Genomic DNA, 10648 nt, shown 5'->3' on the forward strand with positions numbered 1-10648 from the left:
ACAAAGCCCGCCGCCGCGGGTCTTACCTCCCTCGACGCGAGCTCTGTCCGCTCGATAGCATGTCAGCTGATCGAGATGAATAGCGCAGTCCGGAACGCTGTTGTTGAGCCATGTTTCCGTGAACACAAAAACACAACAGTCTCTTACAGTTCTCTGAGTTGAGCGTAGTAGTCGGATGAAGTCCAGTTTATTATCCAAAGAGCATACGTTAGCCAGTATGATGGTGGGGATAGCTGGCTTCTGTGGGTTAGCCACTAGCCTAGCCCGGATACCTCCGCGCTTACCCCTCTTCTGCTTCCTCTCACGCCGCTTGTGGCGCCTCCGCTGTGGGCGAGATGCAGTAGTGGGGGTCGGTGATGGTGTGGGCCTCCGGAGCAGACCGAGATCCCGCAGCTCTTCGGCGTGTGCAGAGTTTAACTCTAAAAATGTGGTTCTGCCGACATCGAGCAGAAACTCACGACTGTATGCGCGCTTAGAGACAGATAGACGCGTTTATTATCCAAAGAGCATACGTTAGCCAGTATGATGGTGGGGATAGCTGGCTTCTGTGGGTTAGCCACTAGCCTAGCCCGGATACCTCCGCGCTTACCCCTCTTCTGCTTCCTCTCGCGCCGCTTGTGGCGCCTCCGCTGTGGGCGAGGTGCAGCAGTGGGGGTCGGTGATGGTGTAGGCCTCCGGAGCAGACCGAGGTCCCGCAGCTCTTCGGCGTGCGCAGAGTTTAACTCTAAAAATGTGGTTCTACCGACATCGAGCAGAAACTCACGACTGTATGCGCGTTTAGAGACAGATAGACGCGACAAATACGTACAAAAACACTGCGACTCACAAGATAAAAAAAACTCTTCTGTCGGGAGAGAGAGAAGCCGCAGCGTGTGCACGCGCCGCCATCTTGGAACAAAGGTAGGTGAACTGGAACCTGGAACACTTCCCATAACACCCGATGTACTTGTTACATCATTAGAAGAAGGGCATCTACTCTAATATTAGTCTGTCTCTTTGTTATTCCGAGGTCACCATAGCCATCAGATCCAGTCTGTATCCACATCAGATGGTCACTGCAGTCACCCGGATCAAGCCATATCCAGACCAGATGGTGGATCAGCACCTAGAGATGACCTCGACAGCCCAGAATTTCAGCGGAGACCAGGACAACTAGATGAGCCCCAGAGACAGATCCCCAGTGAAGACTTCATCATCTAGACGGCCATCGGGACAAGACCACGGGAACCTGATAAGTCCTCTGCACAATCTGACTTTGTTGCAGCCTAGAATTAAACTGCTGGTCTCATCTGGCCAGAGGAGAACGGAAGACTATTTCGACACACTATTTCCCTGTTTAATACTGTAAAGCTGATTTGACACAATCTGCATTGTTAAAAGCGCTTTATAAATAATGGTGACTTGACTTGACTTGACTTTGACCAGAGCTTTGTATCTTTCTCATGATAATCTGCAAAAGTTCATGATTCCTATCTACAGCAAAGATTAAAAAATCATGTCTTTTGTTTATCAAGATGAAATAATCTAACTTTATTTTTGGGGAAAAAATCCAATATTAGTTACTTGTGAGCCTTAAGGGTGAACCATTTATTCTTTGAAAGTGAACCTAAATTTAAAGTGAACACATGTAAACTATTTATTCATGAGTTATAATTATTAATAACTTAGGAAAGTGCACCTTAATGTAAATTTTGTGTCCATGGAAATGTGCATGTGAAGATTTTTTTCTGTTGGTTCTATAGAGAATTTAGGACTAGGATAAGAAAAAGGAAAAACAAAGCTTTTTCACTATGTTAATGTTATCCTTCCTGGTGTCCACTAGAGGTAGTGTTGTTTTATCTAAAGGCACATTTTCCACAGAAGCGTGGTGTGAGAGGAGGTTGCCATTCTGTTTGCCTTCTGTCCACTACTACAACATTTCAAAAAATGAAAGCTCATCTGTGTCCTATTATAGTGTTAAAACTCTGATTTCTAAGTAAAAAATTCAGCAAATAGCCAGCCTACTATTGATATCAGAGAGGAGTAAGTGCTACCAATTGGTGTAAAGAACTTGGCATTGTCATTACCATTGCTTTCAAAAGGGACTAAAGAGATTTTAACTTTGAATGTAGTGTCTAACGTAGAGAACTGTGTGTTTCAGTTTTAGTGTGTAAACAACTGGGAAAAACTGTAAGGTAATAAAAATGTTCATTTTTTATCCTATTATTGGTCATATTTGTTTGGTTAGTGTCTTTGTGGATTTTGTTTCATCTGCTGTTGCAGGCTGTAAGGCCTTTGAAATATAACAGAAATCATTTGGCGAAGTGATATGGAACTTTGATGTCGTGGACAGACTGCCTCACAGCTGTGTGCTTCCTGGAAAATAATTGCACACCCCAGTGAAAAATAAATGTTTGAAATACATTTATTTCATGTTAAGTATACTACAAATACATTTAAATATCTATGTACTTGGATATACTGAAGTATATTTGACTGTGCTAATGTGAAACTATTGTTACTTTAGGCAAATATAGGTACACTTCAAATATCTTACATTTAAAGACTTGCATTTTAGGCTTAATATTATGAAATGTGCATTCATTGTACTCAAGTAGCACTCCAAATAAAGTTTAATTATACATTTTATATCAGTAAGTATGTTAATAGATTTGAGCTATACTTAATATGAAATAAATGATTTTTTTTTTTTTAAATATAATATTTTTTACTAGGGCAACTTAGAATGTTCAACAACCAATCAGAATCAAGCATTTAATGCCCCATGGTATAAGAATTCAATAAAGAGCATAGTTCAAATATAGTTTTGTTGTTAATGTTTATTTTTATACATTTGAACATTTTATTATCAGAAAACAATACAGTGATTTGTTATACAGTAAAACTCAGAAAATAACTGTTAACTGCAGCGAGATTTAATTATTCCTTTGTTTTGCTATATGTAATGCACATGCAAGATAAAACAAAATAAAGAGGTTACAAAACTACTATTGCTACTTTAACCTTTCTTTGCAATATTTGTGATATTCACTATGTATAAAAGGTAAAATTTTCTTCAGCCATTACAGCAAAAGGGAGACATACCATTTTTGCACATTTATTTTTTAAATGTAATGCTTATAATGTAATTTGTAATGAAAAAGTATGTAGTATGCACTCAAAAAAATGCTTCGGTCTAAATTTACATTTTATGTCATTCAATTGCATACCAATTTTCCATCAATTTAGATTACATATTTAAACAAATCAATAAACTTAATGCGATTCATATGCATCAGTCATACGTGAATGAAACCAGTAAGATTTACGTAATAATTAACAGCATAGTCCCCACACTGCTCAGTATTCATGTGTTTCCACACTACAGAGTGTTAAAGTAGCATTGAAGCAGTGTTGGACTTAAGAAGATAATTATATGATGATTGACCATTAATGATGAACACCTGCTGTTAAAAAGCATTATCACCGAAGGAAAGAGAAACACAAGAACTACAACTGACTTCAGCCACAGCCTAAAATGAAATTATATGAAATAAAAGACATTAAATCTCTCAAGATATCAGCAGAGGATGATTAAACACACAACAGCAACTCCAGCTTCACTTATTACTAACCAGACTGACTTTATTTCTGTCAGACGTCTAGAGAAGCTCTAACTGAGAATTAACAGAGGTTTAGATGTTTTATTGTTTCATTTGAAATCACCATCAAAGGGATCAGTGTTTTCTTTTGTAGGGCTCTTTATCCTTGACGTTTTCACGTTAGTTTTTTCTCTGGTTGATAAGACTGTGTGTTTATAAAGCGCATTTAGTATGGTCAGAAAAACCCAGATGAAAACAATGATTGTGTTGTGATGAAGTTACCATGTACATAGCCATGTAGCAGAAACTCTATTTATATGGCTGTTCTGTTATTAAAATTGTCTTATTAGTTTTAGTGCTTTTGTAATTATATAGCACAAGAGCCAGCAGTGGTGTCAATTAGAGAACATGAAGGATTTTAAAAACACTTTATGCACAGAAAGTTTCTATCTTCAGCTGCAGCATACAACATACACACAGACATCAAGAATCAGTGTATGATTCTCAACAATGGTGACGATCAACAAAATATTCAGATAAAACTCTGAACATCACAAACAAGCTACTAAAAAGTGAATGAAAACAGCAAACGTAAAAGCAAATAGTATGAATGAAAGAAAATAATCAGACAATTCAGGTGCATTGGTTATTCATGCTGCAACGCATTCTGGGATACATGGGTGAATCTTGTACTATGCTGGTACCCAGCATGCATTGCAAAATGAAGCATTTTGTTGACTTTCACCATTATTGAGATTCATATGCTGATTCTTGATGTCTGTGGTCTTTGAACTTTTGCAGATGAAAACTTTTTGTCCACAAAGTGCTTTGTAAATTCATCCATCATGTTATCTGATTTTTACAATATTGCTTGGTCTGAAGTTGTAAAAAATTAGTAATATTAAATCAGTACAACATCCATATAATCAGCAATTGGATTTCAAATGAGATAGACTGATCATCTGCAAACAACTTTTTGTTGTATTTGTTGGCTAAGCTAAATGTGATTTACAAACACACAATCTTAGCAATCAGAGAAAACACTAATGTGAAAATGTCAAGGTTCAAGAACCCAACAAAATAAAACACTTATCTCCTTGATGGTGATTTCAAACAAATTAATAAAACATACAAACCTCTGTTAATTCTCAATAAGAGCTTCTCTAGAAGTATGACAGAAATAAAGTTAGTCTGGTTAAAAATAAGTGAAGCTGGTGATGCTGTTTGTGGAGTTGTTTAATCCTTCTCTGCTGAGATCTTAATGTATTTTATTTCAGTTGATTTCATCGGCTGTGGCTGAAGTCAGTTGTAGTTCTTGTGTTTCTCTTTCCTTCAGTGATTCTGCTTTTTAACAGCAGGTGTTCATCATTAATGCTCAATCATCACATAATTATCTTCTTAAGTCCAACACTGCTTCAATGCTACTTTAAAACTCTGTAGTGTGGAAACACATGAACACTGAGCAGTGTGGGGACTTTGCTGTGAATTATTATATAAATTTTACCGGTTTCATTCACGTATGACTGATGCATATGAATCACATTAAGTTTATTGATTTGTTTATGTTAAAACTATGTAATCTAAATGGATGGAAAATTGGTATGCAACATAAAACATAAATTTAGACCAAAGCATTTTTTTGAGTGTATACTGTTACAAATGTAGATTTGGATGGACAATAAATGTGACATCAAACATACAAGACTGGCAATCCAAACCTCACAAATCTATTTATCCTATCTATTGATTACTTAGTACGTTATGGAGGGTTTGAACATGTTCTCTTTTTTTACATGTAAAAAGGAAACATTCCTAGGTGTAAATGGATTGACTTTAAACATACTTTAAATGCATACTTTATATGCATCTTTGTTGTGGTCTAAGTCCTACTAATGGTTTGGGTGTAATTCTGAATAGATGTTTGAAAGTATGCGACAGTGTTCTTTTGCGGCTGGAATATTATGATGAAAGATTTTGGTATGAAACAACAAGAGAATTTCATATATATTAGACATCTAGGCCATTGCACGGTTGTACTTGCTTTTGACAGAGAGTTATGCTGTGAAACATGCAATCCAACTCAGATAGTACAAAATTAGACTGAAAGTTATTGATTTACCCTCATTGTAATTTTTTTTTTTTTTTTTGGCAGATCTCTTCCCATGTAGAAAATATGAGACACAGGAGACCAAGAAACCAACTTATAAACACGACTATGGGGAAGCTTATTGCGTTCCCCATTTCACACATGAGCATAATTTGGTCTTTAAAAGTCCACCAGTCAGGAGAGACAGTCATCTATATCACACAAGAAATTAAATGAATGAAAGAAGAAAATGCAATGAAGAGCCACTGTCCGTTGTGCTTTACCCAAAGGCTGTGCACCTTAGGAAACTGAACAGCCATTTTAAAGACAGAGATAATCTGAAAGGAGCGGACAGTCAAACAGGAAATACAAATAGTGAAGAAAATGCAAATATGGCATTTCTCAGGAGGCAAAATACAAATGTAGGATTTCCAAAGAAAAAGAACACACTTATGCTAGACATAATCAAACACATTAACATAAGGAGACACATGCTACCTCCAGCAGACTTTACCACTGGTGTGTTGACGTTGTAGGCAAAAAGGCAAAGTATGGCAATAAGGAGAATAATTAGGAATGTGACAGAAAACATGACAATGACAGAGGATATTTCTGCAAACTCAAGATAGACAACAGTACATTTTTTAGATGTCGTACTGCTCTCATCAGACCATTCGCTCTCTAAACACAGAAAACAGGTATAGGGGTCCCCTGAAAAAACAATAAATAAAATAATATGAATGTTAAGTAATACCATTTTAACCAAGAGCCATTATAATAGTAAATACATGTGGGAAAATATTTTGTTTTCACATTTCAAAAAGTATCCTAATTCCAGTAAAATGTTAGTGGTAGAATTGACTGAAGATGCTTAAAGGGGTCATATGATGTTGCTAAAAAGAACATTATTTTGTGTATTTGGTGTAATGACGTGTTTATGCGGAACTTAACCACTGATTTCTAGTCGTGTCCTCTTTTGGAAGACCAAACAAAGTATTTTTTCGCTTTCACAACGAAACACAGCGTCTCCACGGCATGGCGGTGGCGGCAACAACAATACTACAGCGAGAATAAAAGTTACGCCTTCTTTCTTTGCGTGAACATTTGGCCGGCGTTATGCAAATCTTCCCACATCGTGTCGTAGACGTGGGGGCGTGTTAGAACGAGCCATTTTAGGTAGGCGTGGTTGACTCTTAACTTTTATAAAGAATATCTCTTTGGATTTGAGACTTTAGTCTTTGCAACTTTACAGATCTTCTTTATGCACCAAGAGCTTGTAACACTCCAAAGAGAAAGGAAAAATTGAAATCGCATCATATGACCCCTTTAAGTACCAAGGTGTCATTATGCGCCACCTAAGGTACTTACGAGAATAATCCACGTAGCTGTTACGTGGGCATTTTTTACAAGTAAAACAGCAACTATGAAAACCTTCAGGTTGCCTTGAATATCCTGGCTTACACTCAATAGAGCAGTTTGAGAAAGGAACCTTTAAGGAATGGAAAATGTTATTATCTTTACAGTTTTTGTAACTAAGATCAGTGTTCTCAAACAATTAACACAGCCTGAACACTATGTAATTTCCATAAATGGAATGAAAATGAAAAAATACAAATTAGATAAACACTACACACAAATTTATCAGATCTGCTATCAATCAGCTAACAGACAACTAAACTAAAGCCATCTTCATTATTCCACTTGCATCAAATTGATATCATATGTGTGAGTAAGGAATTTACTTTGCATATGCTTTGCATAAAGGGGATCATCTGAGAAAACCAAGAGCAAATATAATAAATGAGAGGAAAAGGCAGAGAATGAGAATAGGTGGAGTGGGTTGAGTAAGGTAAGACTTTATTTTAAGAACCAGTTCTCACAATTAACTATTTGCTTATTAACATGCATATAGCATATTGGCTGTTTATTAGTACTTGTAAAGCACATATTAATGTCTTATTCTGCATGGACATATTTTAAACCCCTTAATCCTACCCCATACATAAACTTAACAACTACCTCACTAACTATTAATAAGCAGTAAATTAGGAGTTTATTGAGGCAAAAGTCGTAGTTAACAGTTAGTTAATAGTGAGAATTGGTCGCTAAACTAAAGTGTGACCGAAGGAATCTGTGAAGAGGAAAGGGGAAGATTTCCCCCCTACACTTTCAAGGGTGAGCACTGAAAGCATTGGGGAAAGATGAGGTACCCTCTAAAAGACTAATCATGGTCTCTTCCTGGGTTCTATTCTATCTATAGTCAATCTCAGCTAAAAAAAAAAAAGGAGGAATGTCATTGGTCTGCCACAGTGTGTCGCTGGTCAACAATGACCAAATCACCTTTTGTTTTGTGTGTCATTCAGTGCTTTTTTTATAATCAACAGCAATAAAAATAAATAGCAAGGTTTTCTTGGGTTTGGGCCAGTGTCCAATTCCATCATGCAGCTTGTGCCAGTGCACTGCATAACTGATGGTTGGATCATAATTTTCATCGTATTTCACTTGGCGGTCATTAAGTGGAAAATCCAACTTCTTCATTTCTCTCATAAGCTATGGTGAAGTGTGTTCAAATAAAAAAGACAAATAATTAACAAATAATAATAATATTATAACATGAATAGCATAAATATTATTGATTTATTTATTCATCATTTTAATAATACATAATAGTATAAATTATAAAAAATATATATACTTATTATTTATCTAATTAATCAAAACTTTGCAAAATCTTTTCATTAATTAAAATGTATTCACTTACCATGTATGACTTGGCCTTTGTGTTTTTTGGGCATACATTCATGTCACACTGCAGAACGTTATGTAATGCATGAGCTATGGTATATATATGGCAGCATAGATGGCGAAGGAGAATGAGGTATTCTCGTTTATAATCTCTTCTGCGGTCAACAATGGGCAGTAATCACAAACTTAATTACATGCCTTACTCTCACTCTGGACGTTACTCTCAGTGTTATAGGCATTAATTGTTCTCCTGTCTTTATAGACAACGTCATCAAATCCAGGCAAAGATAACAATCTCTCTGTAATGCCAATGACTGTGCCAATGTTCCCAATTCCTGGCTCTCTTGGAAGCTGCTGATTCATAGCCCAGGTTTCACTCGCAATCCATACTTTGTCTCGGATATTCTCCGCTATGGCTGTTTTGATTATGTTTACTGCATATTGTGGTACACCGAAAACAACAATGACATTGATGTTGAGCATATCAATCTTTTTAAGTGTTAGACTGTAGTTTGCCCTTTGGCTAAAAGCCTCTTGATAGGCCAAACAAATGCCAGTATTTCTGATATACTTGTTTAACAGATTTAGTCCATCTGAACTGTAATTGTTTTGGCTACCAAGAAAGGCAACCCAGTTCCATCCAAACCACTGTATGATGTGAATAATCATCTCTATCATGTCTTTGTTGCTAGGAACTGTTCTTACAAAAGAAGGATACTGAAGTTTATTGCTCAATGCATAGCTAGAAGCTCCCTAATTCACCTTTGAAAGAGAAGAAATCACTATATTATAAACAATTCATTTACTGTAGCATTATATAGTAACTTGGTATTTCTGAATAAAGAGTAGGAAATATGTGTTTAGGTATTTTATTTTGTAAAAAGAAATTAAATTAAATGTACCATTGGTATAAGGCCCATTGTAATCAGTGGTGCAATAGTAATAGTGCTTGTGCTTCCGTATGGCCCTGTTAAAGCAATTACTTGAGTTTTTCTTTAGGTTTTATTGAGCCTTTCTTTGAGATAAAAGTTAAAACTGAACAGAAGTTCTTTGTATTAGAACAGTGGTCAAAAATTTCATAGCCCAGAGAAACATTGGGCAGAAGAGTGGTGGAGTTATTAATCTCCTCAATAGCAAACCTCATCACTTGCAACATCTGATAGCCAGATGCAGAGGTATTGTGCCTAAAAAACACCAATGTGAAAGTTACTCGCATGTAATTGAATATTCAGTTTAGAAATATGAGATGCTTTTTCGATATAAAATACTGTGTAGCGATAACCCTAGACTGGCAAAAGGTCTTTACTTACCTGAAACATTCAGTGGTCTCCTGAGTGAAAATGGGTGTCACTTGGTCAATTTCATGTAACGCAAAAAGGCCACCCAATAAATAATCTCCCTCCAAGCTGAAGTCAGACGTGGAATGTGGCCAAGAAATTTTGAAAAAGTAACAACTGGTAAAACACAAAAGGAAAATGCAAATTCTAATGAGGAGCATGTTTTAAGATGAACCGCTGGTCATGAAACAGGTATGTGCAGTGGCTAGCCGTTTGAGAGAACTGAGACTCATATAGTACTCTTAATTTGCTTAAAACACATTTCTATTTGCTTAAACCACTCTATTCACTGATTCAAATGCCTAATTCCATATCTAAACTCACGAAGCATATGTCAATCAGTTAAGTAGAGCATTACACCACAAACATCTCCTCACCTCATACATAAATTTACAAATTAAATCTAACTCTTGTGAAACAATCTAATCTTCTGAGCTCTCATCAGTGGTTTTATAGGTGGATTAGAGTCCCAAAGGTTTCTCAGTTCAGAAATGGTGAGGAAGTAAAAAAAAGATCAATGTGTATACATTATGAGATTTTATGAGTGTTAATGCGATTACTGTGGTGTTACATCACATTTTTAGTATAAAATACAGTTAATGCCCTCCCTTAAGGCTGAAAATGCTGAAAACATCAATTAATAGATTTCCAATGGACTAGGCAAAAAACAGCAACATTATCTGTTGTTTCATAAAATCCTACTGAATTAGGGAAACAGTGACCTTAAAGGGGTCATATGATGTTGCTAAAAAGAACATTATTTTGTGTATTTGGTGTAATGACGTGTTTATGCAGTTTAAGGTTAAAAAAAACATTATTTTCCACATACTGTACATTATTGTTTCTCCTCTATCCCCCGCCTTTCTGAAACGCGTCGATTTTTACAAAGCTCATCGTTC

The 10648-nt window shown here is 36.2% G+C and overlaps 1 pseudogene; it reads right to left on the reverse strand.

The window, feature by feature from the left end:
* Nucleotides 1-8022: 8022 nt before the first annotated feature.
* On the reverse strand, nucleotides 8023-10131 carry LOC107687141 (taste receptor type 1 member 1-like; annotated as a pseudogene).
* Nucleotides 10132-10648: the final 517 nt, after the last annotated feature.

Source organism: Sinocyclocheilus anshuiensis, unplaced genomic scaffold (genome assembly GCF_001515605.1).
Source record: "Sinocyclocheilus anshuiensis isolate Anshui unplaced genomic scaffold, SAMN03320099.WGS_v1.1 scaffold1203, whole genome shotgun sequence".
Taxonomy (NCBI): domain Eukaryota; kingdom Metazoa; phylum Chordata; class Actinopteri; order Cypriniformes; family Cyprinidae; genus Sinocyclocheilus; species Sinocyclocheilus anshuiensis.